The sequence below is a fragment of the Desmodus rotundus genome, chromosome X (genome assembly GCF_022682495.2).
Source record: "Desmodus rotundus isolate HL8 chromosome X, HLdesRot8A.1, whole genome shotgun sequence".
NCBI classification, from domain to species: domain Eukaryota; kingdom Metazoa; phylum Chordata; class Mammalia; order Chiroptera; family Phyllostomidae; genus Desmodus; species Desmodus rotundus.
In genome coordinates this window covers 64,067,977-64,092,509 of record NC_071400.1, presented here as the reverse complement: position 1 = coordinate 64,092,509, position 24,533 = coordinate 64,067,977, and the positions used below count along the sequence as shown (strand labels likewise).

The following is a 24,533-nucleotide window of genomic DNA, read 5'->3' as shown; positions in this document are numbered from 1 at the left end:
CATGCTCAAAAGCCAAAAAGAGCTGGTCTTTTCCACCCTATTACATGTTACCTGTATATGAAGGAGAACATAGAGGACATATTAATCTCTAGACTTAGCCTTAAGTACTGACATGAACTGAAAAGCTAAACTTTGATGATGCTCCAGGCCTCACTCTCAAGTTAGTTATAAAGTCTACTAAATAATGTTTGGTTGGGCGATTTTAAGTGCATCTCAATTATTTTGAGCTGGTTCAAATGAATCTGGAGGGAACAGAGACAAAGATTCTTTTATATGGATTAAAAAAACAAGTTATTTATATTAATTATTAACATGATAGCAAGCTCCTTTCAATGTGATAAAAATAAGTCCAACCTCAAAGGTTTCTTATAAGAATCAAATTAGTTCACTGATTAAAAAAAGCTTTAAAACAAAGCATTTAGGAAAAAAAAGATCATGGCCAACCTATAAACATAAGAACTGGCTGAGTAAGTTAACAGTACCACACATGGCCTGTCACATCATCGTTTCTGATGTTTTTTCTTTAAATATTTTATTTATTTTTAGAGAGAGGGGAAGGGAGGAAGAAAGAGAGGGAGAGAAATATTGATGCGAGAGAGAAACATCAATAGGTTGCCTCTGAGCCCCAACCAGGGACCCAACTCACAATCCAGGCAGGTGCCCTGACTGGGAATCAAACTGATAACCTTTCACTTTGCAGAACAACTCCCAACCAATTGAGCCACACTGGTTAGTCAGGGCACCAATGTGTCCTTAAATAACCAAGCAATGTAAACAATCAGCTGCTTTAAAATATTTATAGCTTTAACATTGAAAAGTGTTAGCTTAAAATGAAAGAACAGTTTGCAAAGATAGTCTAATTCCCTGCCACCAACTGACTTTGTGACCTTAGGACAATCTGGGCCTGAAACAACATAAAATGGGAATATAATTACTAAGATCCCTTGAAACACTGTCTATAATACTTTGCCTTCAGTTCAAGATAAATGGTAAGTATTTAATACAACCAATCTGAATTATTTTCAAAATTAAAGAGCCAAAAGCAACCAAGCCAGTTTTCTACTTGGCACAAATTCTAACTTTTTTTTTTTTTTTAAACAAACTACACATTTCCAAATAATTCACTTTGAAGCTGGGTACATTTTGAAAGATCAAATTTACATCTTCCCAAGATGAAAAATAGGAGCTTTTGGTTAACCATTTGGATGAAAATAAAAGCATATACCTATTTCACGCCATTACTCAAACATGAAAAGCTAAACTATAAAAGTATTAGAAGATAATGTAGGAAACTATTCTTGTAATCTTGGCAAAGACCTTCCAAGCAAGATACACAATCTAGAAACCATAAAGGAAAGAAAAAAGGGGACAGATTTGACTACATAAAAATTCCAAACTATAAACAGAAAATATCTGCAACAGGATAAAGGGTTAGTATTTCTAATATTCAGAAAACTCTCAATATTCAATTAAGACAAATAATCTGACTGAAAACTTGCAATTTGCAGAAGATATAAATTTGCTCATCCTTACTAGTAATTACAAAAATGCTAATCAAAGCAAGGACGTGCTATTTTTCACTGATCAGACTGGTTAAAATTAAAAACATCAACAATATCTTACAGGTGGAGAAAAGGGCACTCACAGACACTCCTGGTGGGAAGGAGAATTCAACACTATTTATCGCCTTCAGTACCTATCAAAATTGTAAATGACCCAGAATGAATTGTACTTCTAAGGCCCAACAAAAGGGAATGATTAAATTATAGTAAGTCCATGCTTTGGGATGTAATACAAACACTAAAAAGAATGTTCTAACTATATGTTCTAACATTTAATCTGAAAGTTTTACAAGCAGGAAATTCAGTCCCATCTACAGGTTTATGTCATCCATAAACATGCATGAAAACAGAGCAAAATCGAATTGTCCCATCAAAAAGCTCCAAATTGACCTCATGTTGACAAGTAATAACCACAGTCAAAAGGGCAAAGAAACTGAGCTGTCTTTGGACTTTTGACTTGATCATTTACTTTTCTACTCTCTTAAATTTTCCCCAGTTGAGGGGAACTTTGTTATTAGAAAGGGGCCACTTATTCTGGACTTCCTGCTGGATGACACCTGCTGGCACATTCAGAAATAGAGGTAAGTTCAGAAGTTCACTTTTAAGAAAAGATTTATCTTTAGCACAGTAGAAACAAGTAGTAACCTGGGTTCAATGACCAACTCTGCCACAAACCAGCCATGTTACCCTGGACAAGTCATTTCCTCTAATCTGGGCCTATAAAATAAGGAGTTGGATATGGAAAATATCAAATATAAGATCTTATTCAACACTTCTGTTGGACATGGAGATTACCATTTTGTTTCACTAGAGGAAGAGATTTGAATTCACCCGTGCAGACAGTCTGCCTTTACTTTTAAAAAGTAAAAATATAATGATCTATGTAAAAGGCTGTCTCCAAGATAAAGAAATTTGAGGAGCAGAGATTAGGCTAAGAGACTGCAAGGTACTCCAGGCTAGAGAAGTCAAACTAGCCCTCACCAAAAATGTGGCACCAGATATAAGTATAAGGAGAGAGACACCTACAGCAATGATACTGCATCTATCCAGGTTTGTGCTCTTCTCTAATACTAAAGTATCAATCGAGGCTCACCCTGAGGTGCTGTATACTGTAAATCAACATGGGTTATATACTAAACACACCACATGATAATGCAGGGCAGTCTTTCTAAAAAGAATACTAAGTATCAAAAGCCCTACAGGTTTGCATTTGGGGTCTATAAATTGATCAAGGAAACATGGGTGTTATAAAGATTTCTCTATTACATTGTTACTCTGCTTCTTTCTTTTTTATTCAACACTTACTTACAAAATGTCTACCGTGCGCTAGCAAGTATTGTTTAAGATAATGAAAAACTAGGATTTAAAGGTTTGAACACAGGGAATTAACAAATTATAAATCATGCACACAATACAAATAATGCAGCCACAACAAACACTATAGAAGTATACATTATGGCAGAGATTAGGGGACAATATATTAAGTGGGAACAGCAAACTTAAAAATACCATTTCTATATTAGCTTGGAGAAACAGCTAAAGAAAAGACAATTTGGGGAAAATTGAGAAAGTTTGAATATGGACAGGATATTAGATAATATTAAGAATAAATTCTCTAGGTGTGATAATAGTATTGTGGTTTTATAGATCCTTATTCTTAAAACATGCATGCTGAAGGATTTAAGGATGGAGTGTCTTCTTACTTTATATGCTTCAGAAAAGTTAAATATACATATAAATCAAATATGGTGAATTCTTAACAACTGTTGCATATAGCTGATGATATACAATTGCTCCTGTGCTGGTCTTTCAGCATTTTTGTTTGAAAATTTTCAAAATAAAAAGTTAGAAGGTAATGAATTACATTTAAAAATTATTTTTAAAAATATGTTTATGCTACATGCAGGCATAAAGAAAAGCCTTGGAAGAACATACTGTATACCAACATGTTAACAGATTTATTTCTGAACGATAATTTCAGATTTCTGTAATTATCTGTATTTTTCAACAGTAAGCAATGTATACTTCTATAATCATGAAAAATATTACTTAAAAATAAAGTCAAGAAAGTTTTCAAACAAGACTTACAATGGAATGAATAAGTGACTAAATAAACTCTCATTCCCAAAGCATTCTTATTAAATGATTTTACAAACTCTTAAGTAGTATGCAAATTTAATATTACACAAGAGATAGCAGATTGTTGTGTGGACATCACATAGTTTTTGAATTTCTACTTACAAGAGTAATTTATACCATTCTCATGGTATAAAAATCCAAGCAATTCATGGTAATGATCGCAGAGAGGAAGGGAACACTGGGTTAAAGTACTACTAAAAAGTATTTCCCCTTTACCTACACTACCCCCTCCCTAAAAGACTTGAGGTAAAAATAAGTATTAAAAAATCATCAATTCAGGGAGGGAATAGGAAAAGGGTTTTTATTATATTATTCTCTGTACTCTTCAGTGTATTTTATTTTTCTCAAACAGAAATGCAACATCACAGAAGATCAAGCTCACCCTGACCACTCCTCCCCCCAAAATACATCAGTTTACCCCAGTTTAAAAGAAAACATACAAATAGCATCATATAAGCTATACTACCTCGCAACTTGCCAAAATTATCTCCAAAATAGCAATGTTAGTTTATACAACTTGTGGGCATTATTAAAACCAGATTCTTCCCTATATTTCTGCCAGGACTTGATATTTCCTTTTTTTTTTTTTTTTTTTTTGCCAACCTGGTTAAAAGAGATCTCATTTTAATTGGTATTTTCCAATATTTAGTTTGAGTATCTTATTATTAGACATTTTTTTGTTCCTATTCTGGGAAAACCATGTCCAAAATTTTCTAAATGCTACTCTTACCATTAAGATGAGAACACATCAACCAAAATGTTAATGGTGACTGAATATGCTGTAGGAGTAAGAATCTTTTCACAAAATAAGAACACACTTTCTAGTTTTTCCCAAACTAATTCAGTAACAGAAACTAAAAAATGATAAGTGGGTAAAAATAATCCTTTCACATTAAAAAGTATTAGTTTCAGGGTACTCTACTACTGGAGTACGTAACACCTTTCAGGAGTTCATAAAATCTAGCTTAAAGAAGTAAACACATCTAAAGCACATATCTTTTTGAGGAAATGAAACAATGGTTGAGCCATTTGGGATACATCTAACTAACTTCGGTTGTAGAGCATTTTTAAGTCCGTGATGAGTATTTTTCATCTGCTAGAGCACATTTTGTTCACTCCTAATGTTATTGTACTGATCCTTTTGACTGTGGTTTACAAGTCTCCCTCCCATAGTAGACCATGCTGCCCTCCATTCTCCAGTTGCATATCTTTGTATTCCCAGTATCCTGCAGTACTGAGTATGTCCTCAAATACTTATTGAGTGAGTAAGGTATCATCACCCCTATTTAAAGGATGAGGAAATAGGCTGAGAGATCAAGTAATTTGCCCCAAGTAACAGTTATTAAGTATTTATTTTACATAAATTACAATGGCTTTATCTTGGTAGGCCACTCTATAATTTAAACATTAAAAAATATTATCATTTTACTTTAATGTTCACAATAGCCTATGAAGTAAGCTTTTTGATTACCATTTTATAGATGAGAATGCAAATTCAATGGTAAACCCTAGGCCCACTCAAATCCTAGTTTATATGAAGTACAGCTGTCTCTTTACATACCTGATAGATCACTAACTGGATTTAGGAGCTTCTATCTTTTATGTAGCAAACATTTGAGGGGATGGTAGAGAGGAACGGAGAAGGCGGAATGAAGACAGTTAAAGCAACAGGACAGAAGCTGGAGACCAGGTGTAGGTACATCTAAAGACTATAAACTGATATTGTAGCATCAACCACACGTACCACTTTGAAATCTAATCTTGGCCCAAAGGTTTTTCTTGTTATTACTCTGTGTTCACAGAAGACAACTGCAGGCTTTCTCACATATCGGCAGTCTCAAAGGCCAGGAAGGGATATGGAGCTAAGGAGAACTTTGAGAAACAATAGGTTACATTATGCATGGACAAAGCAGAGGAATAAATGATAACACAAAGGAAAAGGCTAAGGAACTTTAAACATGATCTCACTTAGTCCTTAACTGGACTGTGAGTTTCTCAAGGGCAGAGACCAACTTTCATTTTATGTTCTTAGCTCACAGTACTTAGAAACACTCAGTGACTACTTGTTGAACTGAATGAAGAGAGGTAAGATATAAGAGGGGGAAAAGATAAACTATTAACAAAAAATGGTTTCCAACTTATTAAGCACTTACTGTGTGTCAAGTGCTGTACTGTTTGGATAATATATATTAAAAGGAATATTTACCTCTTTTCTAACCTGCTATATATGGTGCCAAAAGTATGTTAATAGTGGTGATACCATTGACTACTAGGAAGATTCATTTTGGGTTACTAAGGTTACAGCAGAACCTTGAACAGAACAAACTTGAACAATGGGGGGCTGTGTAGATGGAAGGAGATCAGGGCAACCAATGGAGTGCACATCACCACAGAACTGGGTAAGACCCTTCACAGGGTATGAATGTGACTCCCAAGGCTTGGCAGAGTGAAAAAAACTACCCTGGTGGAACATTCAGTTATCACTGGCCAGAGTTGTAGCCCCCAAATGACCAAAGAACAAACCCCATTCCTTCCCACCACTGATAAACCCAACACAGACCTGAAGGGTCCAGACACACTTTGCTAACTGGCCATCACTTCACCACCATAATTGCCCATCTCTGAGTTGTTGGAGGCATCAAGCAAAATACCATGTAAAAGAAATTACCACCTACTAACTACCTATAGTGTATTAACACCTTACATTTTCTCATTTAATCCCAATAACCCCAATGAATAAATTATTTTCCTCACAAGAAGCAACTTATACATTAGGGTACTTGCCAAAAGTCAAAGGAATAGTAAGTGACCAGAAAAATTTTAAAGTCAAGCATTTTCCTGCCGTTCTTATACAAATTACATCACTGAGTAACCTTATAAAATTATTCCAGCTAATATGTGAAAACAAAGTGATGGAGTTAGAACATCACCATTTTGACACTTTCAATGAATTAATGGATCTAAGCTTTGGACAGCAATGGCTGTTAGCATCCAAAGTATATTCACAACATCATTACAACCTGATGAATATTGTGAATGAGCACAGCATTGCCAATTTTCTTGCCAAAGGAAATGAATCTGAATTTATAAAGCCTCTGGATCCAGCTGTCAATCTGTAGAAAATACAGAGGACTTAGGAACATGTTGAACTGTACTCAGTATGCAATCAGAAAAATTCAGTCTTTGGGAAACTACAGGTCACATGGCCTGAGTTCTTCAATAGATATAGTATAGAAAAAAGAAAAGCAAAAAAAGGAAGCTATAGATATTTATAAGACAAATAAAATTTTAAAAGATGGACAAAATAGCCCTAGCTGGTGTGGCTCAGTGGATTGAGTGCCAGCCTGAGAACCTAAGGATTGCTGGTTTAATTTCCAGTCGGGGCACATGCCTGGGTTGTGGGCCAGGTCCCCAGTAGGGGGCGCATGAGATACGACCACACTTCGATGTTTCTCTCCCTCTTTCTCCCTCCCTTCCTTCCCCTCTCTAAAAATAAATAAAATCTTTAAAAAAACATGGACAAAATATACCAGGCTATCTAGGGATGCACAGTTGGATAGTAAAACCATAATAGACTGTGAAGTGATTACTATGTCAGAATACCAGATACCTTCCAAGGGAGGGAGGATGCTGTGATTGGGACGGGCACATGGAAAGATTTCTAGGGTGACAGGCAGAGTTTTATTTCTTGATTTGGGTAGTGGCTACAAAAGTGTTCACCTTAAAATTATTTATTAAACTATAAATTGTTTTTGGGTGGTTTTCCATACCTGTATTCCATTTTTTGCAATAAAAGAAAAGCATTTTAATCACTTGAAAGCTGCTTATATACAGCATGATTCCATTTGTAGAATAGACAAATCTATAGAGACATAAAGTAGATTAGTGGTTGCCAAGCACTGGAGGTTGGGAGAGAGAAGGGAAGTGACTACTAATGGGTACTGAGTTTCTTTCAGGGGTGATGAAAATGTTCTAAAATTAATGTGGTAATGGTTGTACAACTGTGAACTACTAAAATCCAGTGTATACTTTAAATGGGTAAATTGTATGGTCCATGAATTATATCTCAATAAAGCTGTTGAAAAGTCTAAGGCACCCCAGTTAAGCCAAAACACACTTTTAAAATACAGACAGTGCCCTGGCTGGTGTGGCTCACTGGCTTGAACTCTGGCCTGCAAACCAAGGGGTTGCAGGTTCAATTCCCAGTCAGGGTACCTGGGTTGCCAGCCAGGTCCCCAGTCTCCAGTGGGGGATGCATGAGAGGCAACCACAGACTGATGTTTCTTTCCCTCTCTTTCTCCCTCCTTTCCTCTCTAAAAATAAATAAATAAAAAAGAAATAAAATAAAATACAGACAGGAGTGGAACCCAAGAATCTGAATTTCTGACAAATTCCCAGGTGATACTGCTGATACTGATCTGGGTGCCATTTTTTGGAAACCACTTTAACAAAAGATTTCAAAACTGCTTCTAGGTGAAGGCAGTACTAAATAGCACTGAAGAGTCAAGTATTTTTACCCGGGGATTGAGAAAGTAGTCCAGGAAAAAAAAGCAGTTGACACTCTATGCCATACATTGTTCTAATCCAGTGGTTTCCCCTGATCATCAACAACAGCATCTCCTGGGAAAGTGTTGAAAATGCAAATTATCACTTCCGCCCCCCCCCCCAACTTATAGAATGAGAAAATCTGGGGGTGGAGCCCAGCAATCCGTGTTTTAGCGAGCCCTCTAGGTGATTCTGAAGTTACCTAAAGTTTTAGAAACACTATTCTAAGCATTTTATATGCATTTAACTCAGTTAAACTTCTCGAAAATCCTATGAAGCAGGTTTATCATTTTACAGATTAAGGACTGTGGCACAGAAGATAAATAATTCATACAAGATGACATAGCTGGTAAGAAGTGGAGCCAGAATTCATACCCCCAGAGTCTGACTACAGTGTTCTTAATCACTATGCTACAAGGTACTTCTACCTATAAAAAGTCAATCATCAGAATAATAAAGAATTAGTAATGGAAGTAAAAAATGAAAAAGCAACCACCAGGAGAAATATGCCTCACTATAAAGACAGGCAAGTAAGAAAATAATCACAGCAAATAATGAAAGCATTGAAGCAACCTTCCAAAAGTGTGCCAAAATATAGCAGCCACCAAATACAATACACCCAAGTATTTCCAGAGCAATTATCTCTAGTATCTAATTATAAGGGCTTTAAACCTGGGTAATGCTAAAGATGGTACATAAATTCACGGCAGCAAGTTCACACTTATCAACCTTTAAAATCTAAATGATTATATTAAAAGATGATTCCATCATTTGCATCTCCCTACTCCTAGTCCCTTTTAGTTACTACTTAAAGATCATTGAAAAGGTAAAATCACTTTCTTCTCAACATCTAAGATTACACAATCAGAATCTCAAGGTTGAAAAAGAATTTTCACATTCATCTAGTCCAACCAGCAACCCAGACTGAATCAATCTATAATACCAATCTCCATTTAATGATACATTCATAAGAAGCTAACACAAATTTCAACTTTCTGTAAAATCACATTCTGGGATCAATCCATGTCACCACTGTAATTTTAAAAACCAAATGCTTAAAAACATTTTCAGGCAACTAAAAGCTTAAAATGCTCAGGCTAACAGCCCAAACAAAACCTATACCTGCTTTACTCATAGAGAGCCACTCCTTCACTATCTGAAAGCATTGCTATAACCAGAAGACCAAGCTGGTCAACAAGTACATCAAGTTTTAGCAACTCAACCACTATGACACATCAAATGAGAGGGCTTCCAAAGAATCTTCAGAGCTGAATTATCCCCGACATTAACATATAAACATCTGGTAACCAGTCATTGAGAAAATGAGTTAGAGAACAATACAGCAAAACACTCAGAACCCAAGTGCTTGTGACTATCAACCTTACAGATGGTGAGATCACTGTAGAGCAGCCTAGTAAGGTTACAGCCACACATCAGACTTTCACATCTTAGTCTCACTGCAAGGGGGGTAAATGAGGAATGTAAAGACCACGTATTTTCAGAGCACCCAAGTTTGGCATTTCAATAATACCTTGAGCCCACAGTTTAAAAGATACAATGAAAGAAAGAATGCAACAATAAACAACAACTGCAACAATTATAAACCTGTAGCTGTGAAGAACTCTGGAAACAATTTAAATAATAAAAGGCCTACTATGTACAAAACTGTCCCCCAAATCTACAGTTATCCTAGTTTCACAAACTCCAGATTAGAAGTCACCTGTTCAAACTTCCTAACTACAGAAAACTCAGAACAGGGGTAAATATCTAATCACCATATCCAATGTGCTCGAAATTTTTTTGTTAAATGAATGGACTTCACTGCATTTTCCAAAAAATCACTTCTTTAATACTTATTCATTTTCAACTAGTGATCTGATTTCTCCACTAATGAACAAAGAACCGAAAAGTCTGGACTCATGATCCATAGCACTGGATTCACAATAATATTTCATCTAATACCTCCAACATTTTCATTCATGACCCCTACACCCTCTCTACCCCTACAATTTGTAATCACTCTCATTTTATAGGTAGGCACAAATGGCCTTACTCTGCCCCCATTTGTGCTTAAGTCAAAAGCTGGCTAGAGTCTGTGTCCAGCTTTCATTCTCAGGTTTTGACTGTAGAAAAGACATACAGTAGATCCCAGGATGGCCAATGCTACACAAGGAAAGAAATGAACAGTTTAAAGGAGTTTATACGGGGGGGGGGGGGGCATCATTTCCAGAAGAAATAAAATTAAAAACAACAACTGGAAAACTACAGTTGTGTAAAACAGCTGAAAATAAGGATGTAAGTGGAAGCTCTCAAAAACTGTTTAGTTTCGCCATTTCAAAAAGTATATCACAGCTAGAGGAACTCATCACTAAATCTCATTAGCTAAGAAGTTATGGGTCAGAGTAGCTGAGATACCAACATCAAAAGAATAAAAAGCAATATTATGACATAGTATAAAAATAACTAAACCACCTAAGGAAATTGAAACCATGATGAAAAACCCCAAAGGCACAATCAGGTCATTATCTAGGAAACATTAGCTTCTTCCACAAGGAGGCCTACTTTTCATGTGGAGCAGTAAGCAGGGCCAAGACATGGAACTGAAGTCAGGTATCAATTAAATCAGACTCTGCCACAGAAAAAAGAATCCATGACTAGTTATTTTGGGATAGTGCCTAGGTCAGCAGTATCAACTCCAACTGGGAAGCAGGGGATTACTGCCATTGTTCCTTTATAATGGGATCATCCAGGGTCTTTAACTTAGCAAGAATGGGTTCGTTTAGATACCACTACTGGGATATAATCACCAAATGTGGGGAAAACTATAGGACAAGTTTTTCAACAAATGAATCAGAAGAAAAAAGCAAAAGGGAGAACCTGCAGACTAAAATAGAGTTAAGGGATATATCAATACTTTGTGATAAATGGACTTCCTTTGGATCCTCATAAAGAGTGTAAAATTTGAAAACTAGCTTCTTATTTGATATTTTCAAAAAAACATTACTTTTTTGAGTTGTGCTAATGTTTTTTTTAGGTTATGTCTACAGAGTCCTTATCTTTTAGAAATTCATATATTTGCAAACAAATATATGATCATAGGGGGTTATTTCAAAATAGTTGGGGGGCAGTAGGTAGAACTATAGATGAAATAGAATAGCTACAAGTTGGTAAATGTTAAAAGCTGGTAATAGGTACACAGGGGGATCATTGTATCAACCAATTTGTGTGTGTTTGAAATTTTCCATAGCTCTTTAAAACAAAACTGGTTAGACGTATCTTGCAATTTTATTTTTTGAATGATGCTTAAGGTGAATTAAAAAATTATGTACAGATAGAATTCAAACAATTTAATTTAGTAATAAACTCCACTTAAATGTAAGAACCAACTAGCGCTACTTCAGATCAGTGTCAGAAACCAGAGTAACTCAATTACAGAATGGAAATAACTGGAAATAACGCCCCCCCTCAACATCTCCATTCTGGGAAGTAAAGTGCAAATACTACCCACAAAGATTTAGAAAAACTAACCTAAAATCACAGCCAATCATACTCATCCTGGTGGGAAATACCAACACTGCTCCAACAGCTTTCTGAACCTTCCTGACCAAGCTGGTCTGCTGGTTCCGCTGGAGGACTACAGGTCAGACTGCTGAAGTTCCTATAAAAAAAGGTGTGGGGGGGAGATACACAAACATTTATTAGGGTGTAGGGGAGTTAACTATTATTATATCAATGTTCAAACATAATCATAGTTATTATTTCTTAAGCAATCGCCCTCATGTAGCAATTTGCATTTTTCAAGACCTGCTTTGAGCACTGGAAATTCAGAAAGAACAGCTAAAACAATTCTTCTAATCTGACAACACCCCCTGCAAACTCAACTCAGTTCTCAACACAAATGAAATTATGGGGGATAGTGATTTTCTATAAACAATTTTTATCCTCACTATAAATTGATACCTTGGCAGTGTTACTTTTGGTGAAAAAAAAACTTGCACACATAAAACATTTTCACCTTTATACATTCATTTTGGCCACACTGGGAGATGAATTACAAACACCCTAGAAACTCAGGTTGAACTTTGCCACTGAACAAAAGTTTTTAACTGGTATTTCCACTTCTTCCTCTCTTCTCAGAGATCTACCTAGAATAAATTAAACCTTTTAGGCCACACCTAGATTGTCATTTCCAGATTTGTTCCAGTTCTAAACGACAAGAGTCAAATTAAGGTTAAGTTCTGATCACTGCTGACCCACTCTAAAAAACACCAAAGCAGTATCTCAGAACAAAGTGATCCCCTGATTTCCAATGAAAAAAGAGGAAAATTCTATTACCTCCAAAGTACTTAAAATGAAATAAACCTTAGCTCAAAACTAGTGTCTACATACAGTTAATTACTGACTGGTTACCCATGGTAAATTTTTACTCCTAGGTAAACTTTTCACCATCACATTTCTATTTCAAACCCCATCACCCACCAAGATAATTCCAAAAAAGCACTCACTTTAATATTGGTCTAATCAAAACATAACAGTAGGAAAACGACCTCCACATTGAACCCAGTCACTTCTACTTAGTAGTTCCCTTTGCAAAAGAAGCCTGGTATCTGAAACCACCTTTCTAAACTCACTCAGATAGAAATTGTCCTGTCCAAGTAAGACCAAATAGCAGATCCCTACACTGAGGGACCAAAGGTAGGGGAAAAGCACTATGAACACTTGAAAACTAGCTAGCAGAAGTTCCCTTATCACTACGAAAAGGAAGGCACCAAATCTCATCAAGGATGAATGACAAGACAGACTGCCTTTGAAGATGTAGGTGGGCAGAGGCAAGGGATGAAGCACCCCTACTAAAAGACAGAACACCCAGGGGGCTGTATTTGAGAGGAACATTATGGCTGGTGGTTATTCCAGAATAATGATTTTCCACTAACATTCCCTGGCTAACACAGGGAACACAGGGTGGGAATCACATCCAAACTTTAGGAACCATTGCAGGTAAGAGTTTGCCCTATGAAGAGGGAAAAAATACAAAAATGATAGGACTGGCATGAAAAATTTATAGTTAAAGGAACAAAATGTCATTCTTTCCTAGGTCATAAAGCTACCACATGACACAAATGCATCTGACAATGTAGTTTTACACCAAGGAATAGTAACCACAATTTACTGTGTGCCTACCATAAACCAGGAACTCTAGCAACTACAAGTGCTATATCCCCATTATCCAGATGAAAAAACCGAGAATCTGAAAAGTAATTTGTCCAAGGTCACAAAGTTAACATGAACCCAAAGCACACGGTGTTTCCACAACAGTAGGCTGCATCCCTTTGACTGGGGAATGTTGGTGTCTCAGTCTGGCAACATCGGGGATAAAACGATGTTTAACATGTAATCTAAAAATGAAACAAATGATAGGCAACTAATTGCCTATAGTAATGATGAAATGAGTAGGAAAAAAGTAGAACATGGCAATGATTGAGAGGCAGGAGATAATCTATAAAAGTTATTTTATTTTGCAGCAATGGGGGAGGGGGAACATAGTGGAGCCTGACAGTAAATTATCTTCTCTCTAGGGAATTCAGCTCCTGGAAAAAGAGTATGAGGGGCAAGAATTAAGAAGTGGATAACATGTAAGAAGCAGTCAGAAGCAAAGATAGATTTCCACAGACCAAGAGGTCACAGGACCTCAGAACAAGGCAAGGAAAAGGGGCGGTTCCCAAGTTGGGGGGGGGTGGAGGGGGGTTTGCGGGGCGTAGAAGACAAAAATTTGGTTTACCAGAGGGTTACCCTGTACAGCTTTTTAGGGTTTTTTGGGGGGTGTTGTCATGAGGAAGACTAATGGCCCCTAGAATGAAGAGGTCACGAATACTGCAATCCTCCAACCACCAACCCATTCACTGTTCCGCCTGAGTGGTTGAACAGCATGCAGAGTTGGAGAAATCGGTGTGCCCTGTGCTTCGATCAGGGTCATAAAGCGTGAAGACCTGAGGAAATGGAAGGCTACTATGTCTCCATCCATAATGATGGAGTAAATGAAGGCAAAAGGAAAGATTCTATTCAACGCCTGCGTCAAGAGAACCAATGGAAGAGGGAAACCGGACAGGATAGGAGCCTTGGGTTAAGCTCTTCCTTAGGAGAACTGGGCAAGAGACGATACGGAAAAAGCTTTGCATGCCTCTCTTAAATATCCACGTAGATGAAGAAGATTCAATGGGACCACAGCATTAGGGGAGAAGCGGGAGGAATACATCAGAAGCAATAAGCTTGACCCCTTAGTCAAAGACCATGGGAGCTGGGGAAGTAGAGTCCACATCAAGAAAAAGTAGGTGATTGATTTGATCGGCCGCAGGGGCGGAGAACGGAGGCGAGCCAGCAAAAAGGTAGTGGGAGAAGGAACCGGTTGTTGTAGGTTAGTACTCCTCTCCTTCACCACCTAATCTAACCCCCAACCCACTCCCCACCCTTCCCAACCCGCCCACTGCGGCGGCGACAACGGAGGCGTTGACTGACTCGTGGGGCAAAGGCGGGGACACGCGGCTGAGCCCCGGGAAATGGTGTCGGCTCATCTTACTGGAGCCGGGGTGGTCTTGGTCTCAGGTTCGATTTATCAGTACCTCGGCGTCCCGCCAATCGTCACCTCCATAACGTTGGGTATCTGGGAGGCGTCATAAAAGCGGACAGCCACCACCTTACTGTCGGGTCCTGGTCGGACAGACATCAGCTTCCGCCGCCATTTTAACAAGCAAGCGGACCGACCCTAGTCACTGCCCCCCCACACACACACAGCTACCTCCGCCACCGCCAACGGATCCCACGAGGACGTAACCCCACTCCCGCGAGAACTCATCGGCTAAGAACAGCACGAGCCGAAGACGCTGCCGTTGCTTCCAAGGCTGCTGCAGTCTGTAGCCGAACGGCAGCTGCCTCTGCACGATCCCGCGAGAACCTCTACCGGACGGGAAAAAGCCAGAGCCCAGCCCTTCCCAGACCCCTCCTCCCACCAAAGCCGAAGTAAGGCTCCGCTCTCAACCTACAAGAAGCGAAAAGCAAATGACGCACAACCCCACGAAGCGTCGAGGGGCGGAGTCAATCTGCCGCCACTAGCTCCCGCATGCGCCATGATAACTATCGCGATATTACGTTTTGGTCTCCGAGAGACCTTCGAAATCACCGCAGGATGCCGCCCGCGCCTCGCCTTTCGGAAACACGGGATCTCGCGAGACCGAGTTCACGCTCCTAAAAAGGAGAGAGGCTGGGCTTCATGAAAATGACTGGGAGTTTTTCGGGGGGAAGGGAGGAACCTCCTGTCCTGCAGGGATCTCGCCTACCACGAGGTTTCCGACCCACTGCGGTGCTGGCTGCCAAACCTCGCGATGACACAGCTCAGCGCCAAATCTCGGCCATGTCCTGAAAACTGCCTCCGCCCCCGATCTAAGGTGTCTAGAGCCTAGTGCTTGAGGAAAATTTAAAAAGTCAACCTGTTTATTCTCACGCTTCTGGGCAGAGCTGTACCAATTAGCCAAACTCCATTCTGGGAGAGAAGCAATGGGTCCCCCATTGTTACCTGCCTCCAGGAATCACATATCATCCTGGATTAACACATAAAAGACGTTCAATCTCACAATAAACATGAAAATGCAAATGAAAACAATGACATAACATTTCTTTCCATTAGATTGGGGAAATTTTTTGTTTAAACACCGATAATATCCAGACTCCTTCCCTCGCCGCACTGCAGGCTAACCTGAATCCATCTTAATCTAACTAAAGGGGTTACATCGTTAGTTCTAGCTACTAAGCCACTAATTTTAACTCTTGAGTTTGTACCTTGTTATAACTAACATCCAATAAAGTGGTTTTCTCCAAACAAAGGAGTCTGCTCTCAAAGGAAAATTGTAGCTTCCTGGGGGGGGGGGGGGGCAATGTGCATGCTTGTAGGTTTTAATATGGCAGTTTTCCACGTCTAGGCAACAATGTTTGTCCAATAAATCTTGGGATACAATATGGCTCTAATTGTGGGCTTTTCTATTCCGATATATTGTTCTGTCCATTGTAATTTAAATACTATTCCTCTAGAGTACATTTTAATATCTGGTAGTATAAATACCCCGATTTTTACTTATAGGATATTTTCTTCGTTATTCTTAGCCATCTTTTTTTTTCCAGATGAACTTAGAATCATATTAAGTTCCAAAAACTTGGTATATTTATTGAAATTGCATCAACTGTATAAAGCAACATAGGAAAAATGGACATCGCTACAAAATTGAGCCTTCTTATCCAGAAGCATGTATCCCTTCTCCGTGCACGCAAACGTTCTTTTATTATATTCCTCAATAAAGTTTTGTAGTTTACTTCTAGGCATTTTTATTTGTTTTCATTGCTCTTGCAAATGAGGCTTTTTCTAGCATTAAATGTTAAAAATGCTTATTGCTTATAGATAGGAAGACTATTGATATTTGCCTATTTACTTTTGTAATCTGGCAAATAAAGAATAGGTTCAACTTTGGTAGTAATGAGGGAAATGCAAATGAAAACAATGACATACCATTTTTGCCTTTAAATTGGTGAAAATTACAAAGATTGATAATAATTTGTGTTGGCACAATTGTGGAAAAATGGGCACTCGCATAACATTGGAGATTGTAAATTAACATAGCCTTTTGGGATGGCAATTTGGACAAATCTATCAAAATGCATATACACTTTGACCCAGCGACTACTCTTCTAAGAATTGCTCGCACAGAACTACTCGTACATGTGGATGAAACATATACGAATCCATTCATTATAGCATTGCTTGTAATAGCCCCCTCCCCCCAAAGGGAAACAAGCTAATGTACATCGATCCGGAAATGGTTAAATAAACTGTAGTACAATCATACAATGCAGCTGTTTGTACATAAGACAAATTGAGATTCCTTGATATAGGAAGATCTACAAGGCATATTAAGTTTTTAAAAAGCAATTTGCCGAAATGAATATGTATTTGCGTGTTATAGTACCATTTAGATCCCAAAACATACACATACAATGCCTAGTAGTTACCCGCGAAGCCAGCCCTCCCGCCCCTCACCTTCCCCCTCCCCAGAGGCCGCCTTCCTCGAACCCGTGAGAGAAACGCCGAAGGCCCAGCCTGTACTCCCTCTCTAGAGCCACTTGGCCACGGCTAATGCCGGTACCTCGGATCCCCACTGTCGGCCGCTGTCTCGTCGCGCTGCCGGCCGCTGTCCCGCTGCCCCAGAAGATGCGGCTAGCTCTCCGCTGGCGCCGGCCGAAGCCTGGGGAGGGGAGAGAAGGCGGGGTGGAGGGACTACTGGGGCAGGCCGCCGGGCCCCTTCACCAGCCTCTCCCGCAAGCTCCCCAATGCCGCCACCTCCGTGCCTCCGCACAGGGTCCCGTGGGAACAAACCCAACGAGGAGCCCACGATGGCCGCGCGAGCAGAGCCCGCCCCCCAACCCGGGGGGGAAGACGCTCACCTCGGCGGCAATAGCTCCGTGGGATTCACAGGAGCGTGCCAGGTCCGGGGCCCTGGTTCAGCCCCGCTCCCCTCGCTCGCCCTCCGCTGAAAGCCTCCCCCCTCCGGCTCTCCTAACACTTGATCTGAGGCTCCACCCCCGTGTCGAGAAGCCCCGCCCCTGCCCCTGGGGAGGTCCTCCCTCCATGGGGAAGCTGGGTCCCTAACCCCCGACCGCGCCTGAGCTACTCCCGCTCCTGCAAACTCAACCATAAAGGATTGTCCGGTCTCTAAGGAATTGAGCTTTCATTCTAGGCACGATGGAAGCCACTGAAGGGTAATGGGATTTGATTTACGTTTAAAAATTAACAATCTTTCCAGCTACCTTGTGAAGAATGGGGGGCAAGAGGGCAAGCGGGTTCACGGTGTGGATGGAGGGCAGGAGACAACTTGGACGCTGACCACAGTGATTTCACAAGGGCAAAGCCTTAGTACACTTACTTCAGGCACATAGTACCCCCTAAATAAACATTATTTCTTTTTCTCCTTGGTATTATTTGAGATGCAGTACGATTGACAAAGACCTGTGAATGCATAGGGATAAAATGGGTCTGGTGGGAGATACCCCTAACTATTAACTGTGCTTCATCTAGGGTGCACGAAGAGATTGCAGAGTGAAAGGAGAGGGGAGCTTTGACTTGCAACTCCAGACACTTCAGTAAGATTTGAATTGTAAACAAAAAGCATGCATTAACTCTATATTTTAAACTATAAAGACAAAAGCACTATCCAAAGTACTCTTGAATCATAGAGGAAATACAACTGTTATTTTACCCTCCAGTTCTAATTCTAACCCTCCAGAACAATGGCTCATGCCCCAAACTGAGAATCTGATGAATGGATCCACTTGCCAGCCAAACATATACTTACACATAGAATTTTGTGTATAATCTCATCTTTACGGAAGCCCTTTAAGATAGATTGACCCATTAAATATTCTTACAATGTTATTATTAGCCGGTGAATGTTATTCCATTGTAATGCTAATTATTTATTTAACCAAGAACTCCATGTTTAGGTATTTTTTATTATAAGAAATATAGACACAAACATTGATATAACTAACTGCATCTTTCTAAGATTTTTCTCAAGGAGAAAGATGTAGAAATGGAACAGCTAGGGCCACAAGGTCACAGGCTCTCCAGAACAGTTATAACAATACACGGTCCTACCAGAAATATCTGAGAATTCCAGTTTATTTGGATATTCCCATGCCCTCACCAATACTGCTGTTATACTTTTCAAAAAACCTTTTAATTTAACAAGGCCTTTGGTTATAATTTCCATTTCTCACAGCACCTGCACTCATTCTAAAAATCCATGGTCTCTACTATTAATTTTAACCCCTATGTTTCTACTGTTGATTCATAGGCCCCATAAAGTCTAGTTCCCCAACTCCTAATTCTAAAACCCCACATACCCTGCAACCCTAGTTTTAATTTCAGGCTTCAGAAGCCTTTACTCTTCTTGCTAACTACACTTCTTTTACAGTCCGAATTCCAACCTAAACTCCATGTTGTTTCTATTTTTCTTATTGTGGAATATTCAGAAAATATATGCAAGCATAAACAAAATACCAAAAGCAAACAAATTGTAATCTTACCACCTACAGAAGACCACTATCAATCTTTGGGTTTTATGTCCTTCCAACATTTTTCTATGCATTATGTACCGGGTCCGGCAGAAGTAACACCTGCTTCAGTGTAGTTGGTAGGGTAATAATAGGGGTGTAATCATTTATGGTTTTAATTTGAGCATTTCACCTACAATGTCATATCGTGTGCCTAAGTGTGATATTGTTATGTTACAGAATTGCATGCTTATTATCCTGTAATAACAGATTTTGTAATAAAATGCAGCATTATTTGTGTTGGACCCTGTATGTATTCATAGTTCTAAATAAAAGTATTATCATAGCATGTTATTATTTAATAACCTAGTGAATATTGTCATGTCATTAAGTATTTGTCTGTAGCATGATTTTAATGGCAATATGAATAAATCTTTAAGAGGCAATTAGCTTTTTGTTCTTTTCTATTTAAAAATGTTTTCCTAATTACACATGAGTCAATACATTATTACAAAACACAAGACAGATAAATTTCAAGTCCCTCTTATATTACTATACGCATATGGAAATACATAGCTTCATTTTGTGTTTTTTACTTTTAAACATATAAATGCCATCCTATTTAGGTATTGCTCTGTTCATTGCTCTATTCACATACTGTAGCTTGAAGATCTTTCTGTGTCATTATGTGTCAATCTCATTCGTTTTATGTACTGAGTAGTAACAGTCCATCGAATGAGTGTACTACAGTTAACTATTGATATAGTGATATATTCACCTATTGATAAAATACATATTGTTTTCAGTGCTTTTTAAAATTTTTCACTATTAACAGTGCTGCAGCTCTGACCAGGGTGACTTCTGGTAGGGCACACGCGTGGGTTTCGGGCCAGGTCCTTCCGTGAGGGGTTGGGGGCATGCAAGAGGCAACTGATGGATCTTTTCTCTCACGCATCAATGTTTCTCTCCCTCTCTTTCTCCCTAACCCTTCCCCTCTCTCTAAAAATAAATACATAAAATCTTTTAAAAAATAATGCTGCGGTGAAAATCCTTGTATATGCTTTTTCTGCATTTGCTAAAATATGTGTGTAAGGTAGATACGGAGAAGTGAGATAAATGGCCCAAAGACAGCACATTTTGAAATTTTAACATGTGATGCCAAATTTCCATGTAGGAAGACTTAGCTTACACCACCAGCAGCAGTGAATAATAATCATTTTCCTCAATTTTTATCCATACTGGGTATTAACCAATCATTTGAATCTTTTGCCAATGTTATAGGTGAAAATGTTGTATCATTCTTTGCATTTCTCTGATTTTTAGTGAGATTAAGGAATATTTTCATGTGTTTGTTGGCTATTTGATCACGTGGTTTCGTGACTTGCCTGTTTATATCTTTCATCCATTTTCCAATTAGACTGTTTGGCTTCTTATTATTGAATTCTGTAGTCTGGAAATAAATCTTTGTTATATGTGTGGGAAATTTCTTTTGCAGAATTATTTTTAAACTTTGCTTATGGGGTCTTTTTGGGTATAGATGTTTTAAATGGTGATGTATTCAAATTTATCACTCATTTCTTTATGGCTTTTGCAGTTTGAATCTTGCATAACAAGGCCTTTCTACACCAAGATTAGAAAGATTGTTCTGTATTTTCTTGTAACATTTTTGCATTGTTTATCTTTTGCTTTTTAATTTTCCGAAGTTACTTTTGGTAAACATTTTTCTAAGTCATTAAAAATTCTAACAATGTTATGGTTGCTAGGTGAATATTATTTCATTGTAATACAATGACTTTGTATTTTTCTAGAGTGCTAAACATTTTGTAAATCATCAGTTCAATAGTCCTAAAATCCATACCAGCACCAATCCCACGGTTTTTTAAGCACTTGAGCTTTAAATTATTACTTCATATCTGCTAGGGTAAGCACTTCTGTCTTTTTTTCTCACAAATCTCTGGACTATTCTTGTGCATTTTCTTTCAGATGAATTTTTAAATTAGCTTCTAAAGCTCTATGAGAATTCCTACTGGGCTTTTGATTGCATAAATTTATTTCATCAAATGGTGTAAGATATTTTATTTGACAAAGCAGGCTTCTATGGCGATCCATTCTTGTTTTTTTTCTAATTGTCCACTCTTATAACCAGTTCTGTAAAGGACATTTAGAAAAATATTTGCTCGCCAATCTATTTAACTACAATAAATTTTAATAAGGCAAAGCATATTCATGTTTTGGGGGAGGTTGGTAGGTATTGCCCAATGTATTCTGAAGAAAGATTTTACCAATTTACATTTCCATGGGTGTATGGGTGTGTCACTTCCCTATTCACCTGCATGACTGGGTCATTGAAGGGGCTGAACCTTTGAAAATTTGTGGGCAACACATCTCATTGTTTTGCTAAAGTGATGTATTTTATACATATGGTCCCTGACTTACAATGGTTCAACTTACGATTTTTCAACCTTAAGATTGTGTAAAGCAATACATATTTATTAGAAACCATACTTTGAATTTTGAATTTTGATCTTTTCCCAGGCTAATGATATTTTAGTACAATACACTCCAGTGATGCTGGGTAGCGACATGGAGCCTCAGCTCCCAGTCAGCCAGGGATCACCAGGATAACAACAGATACTCCACAATGGACCACGCTGCCAACGTTTTGTGAGTATTGTGTTGTGAGCACACTTAAGGTAGGCTAGGATAAACTATGACGTTTGTTAGATTAGGTGTATTAAATACATTTTGAACTTAATGATATTTTCAATTTATGTTTATCGGATATAACCCCACTGTAAATAGAGGAGCATCTGTATTTCTTTTCTATTGTTCCATTATAAAGTACCACAAATTTAGCAGTTTAAAACAACACATTATTGTCTCACGGTTCTATAGGTCAGAAGTCCTGGTGGGCTTGGCTTAGCTCTCTGTTGAGGATCTTACAGTGCCAGAATCAAGGCACTTGGCTTTTATCTGGAGACTTTGGGGAAGAATCCACTTCTAGGTTCCTTCAGGTTGTGCTCCTTGCTTTGTAAGACTGAGATCTCCATGTTTCCAGCTTCTAGAGGCCACTCCGATTTTTCCTCATGTGTCCCCTTCCATCTTCAAGTCAGTAGCAGCACGCTGAATCCCTCTTTTGCTTGGAATTTCTCTGACTTTTCTTTTTGCCACTAGCCTGAGAAAACTCTCTGGTTTTGAAAGGTTTGTGTGATTAGAGGAAGGCATTGGAATAATCCAGAGTAATCTCCCTATTTTAAGGGGAACTTTAATTACATCTGCAAAATCCATTTGCTACATAATGTAACAATTTCAGGCAAGATATCTCATCACAAACACAGTCTGGAAATTAGGATAGGAAATTGGGTAGGAGGGGAGTGGGTATTTTAGCATTCTGTCCAGCATGGATTCATTTTCCCTTTTTCAAACAACTACACGAATCATTTTGGTTGCAAAAGATTTAAATATCACAGAAGTACTGTAATCAGAGCAGAAGGTGAAAGATGCCTTTCACCATCCTTCCCCTTACTGCCATGCCTGTTTAGAAGTAGCCCTTTATGTTTTTTGTGCGTAATGAAACATCATTTTGTAACTGGCCACTCCTCTTACCTTCTTTATCAGTTCTAATAATTTTTCTATTCTCTTTGGTTTTCCAGGTGGATAATGATATCATCTGGAAATAATGATTTCTCCTCTTTTATTATATTTGTAATTTCTATATACATTTACTTGACATATTGTGTTTTATTGCATTTCTAGGAAAACGTTAAAGAGTACAGACAACAATGAGCATCTTTGTCCTTTTCCTGGTTTTAATGAAACTTTGAGTGTAATGTTCCCAAACTGATTTTCTGGATGGTAATAGATTTTTATCTATTTTATTATAAATATTTTCAGTTATACAGTAAAGTTTAAGAAATTTTATAGTGAAGACCTACCTACCCACAACATAGATTTTATCACATAGCTATCATTTGTCTTATCTATCCATCCATCAAACCATCTTATAGTTTTGATGCATTTCTCTCTTCCTATTTTAACTATAGAGGTTTCTTTGGTTTGTTGATATTTTCAAAGAACTGTTCCTCAGATTTATTTCCCTATCCTACAATTTTTCTATTCTCTAATAAATTATTACTTTCAACTTTTGTATTTATGGTATCTTCTAGTTCTCCCTGTTTTGCTGTTTTCTTTGTAATGGCTTATGTTAAGCGTGTGGTTTATTCATTTTCATTCTTATTTATTTCTAAAAGCATTTAAAGTTATAATTTTTTTCTGTGTTTGACCTTAGTATGTAGTGCTTTCATTCTCATTGAGTTCTGGTCTAAAATTTTGGTTTTGACTTCCTCTTTGACCTTGAGTTACTTAAAGGTGTTATTTGACTTTTGAAGTGACTAACTTCTTTTTGGCTGCTTTTGTGGTTAGAGGGTAGTTGTATTGCACTGTGGTCCAATAATGTGACTTTTTTGATTTCTAATATTGAAGATGTATTATACTTCCTTTTGTAACTCAGTACATGGTCACATTTTGCAAGGGTTGCATAGACTTTAAAAAAAAACAGATTATAAAGCACAACTTATCAGCTTTTCTAATTTTTAAATATATTTTAATGGAATATTTTATGGTTTATATGTTTATGACAAGATATTCTTGGTAGATGGTATCTTTTATGAGTGTCTCCCTTTATCTTATTTAAAACTTTTTGCCTTGAATAATACTAATATTCCTAACGTTCACGCTGTCACTTATATATGTGTGTGTGTTCTGATTACAAAATGCCAGACAAATTTATAAATTATTCTAATAGACTTAACAACTGTTAGTATGGCATATATTCTTTAGACCTTTTTCTATCTATACATTGATATATATGTATTATAATACAGATTTTTAAGCCATTAAAAGAGGGGAATCATGATATAAGTGTTTTACAGCTTGCTTTACTGACTTAATGTTCTCTTGACATTCTTTCTATGTATATATACACCTACCTTATTATTTTTCACTAATCTCTGGAGCTGGCATTTATACAAAGTGCCTGGCTTATCATTATCTTTTAAAAAAATCAAATATCACTTCAGGGAAGCCTTCCCTACTTCCCCACAGATTGAATCGGGGCACGCTATAATACACTTCCATCGTACTCTGCTATTTTCCTCCCTAGGCACCCAAGACAATCGTACAGTTGTGCGTGTGATT

General features: G+C 38.0%; 1 protein-coding gene across 15 annotated transcripts in view; it reads right to left on the bottom strand.

Annotated features, from left to right (window-relative positions):
- Positions 1 to 17,843, bottom strand: part of HUWE1 (HECT, UBA and WWE domain containing E3 ubiquitin protein ligase 1) — a 160,435-nt gene extending 142,592 nt beyond the window's left edge. For 9 of the 15 annotated variants that reach the window (XM_071220273.1, XM_045187560.2, XM_071220279.1 and 6 more), the window contains exons 1-3: positions 17,730 to 17,843; positions 17,432 to 17,530; positions 11,775 to 11,904 (exon numbers count right to left, since the gene is read on the bottom strand). The gene's annotated coding sequence lies outside the window, so the exon portion shown is untranslated. The other 6 variants (XM_071220274.1, XM_071220275.1, XM_045187562.3 and 3 more) reach the window with 5 other exon arrangements.
- Between the last annotated feature and the right edge of the window lie 6,690 nt (positions 17,844 to 24,533).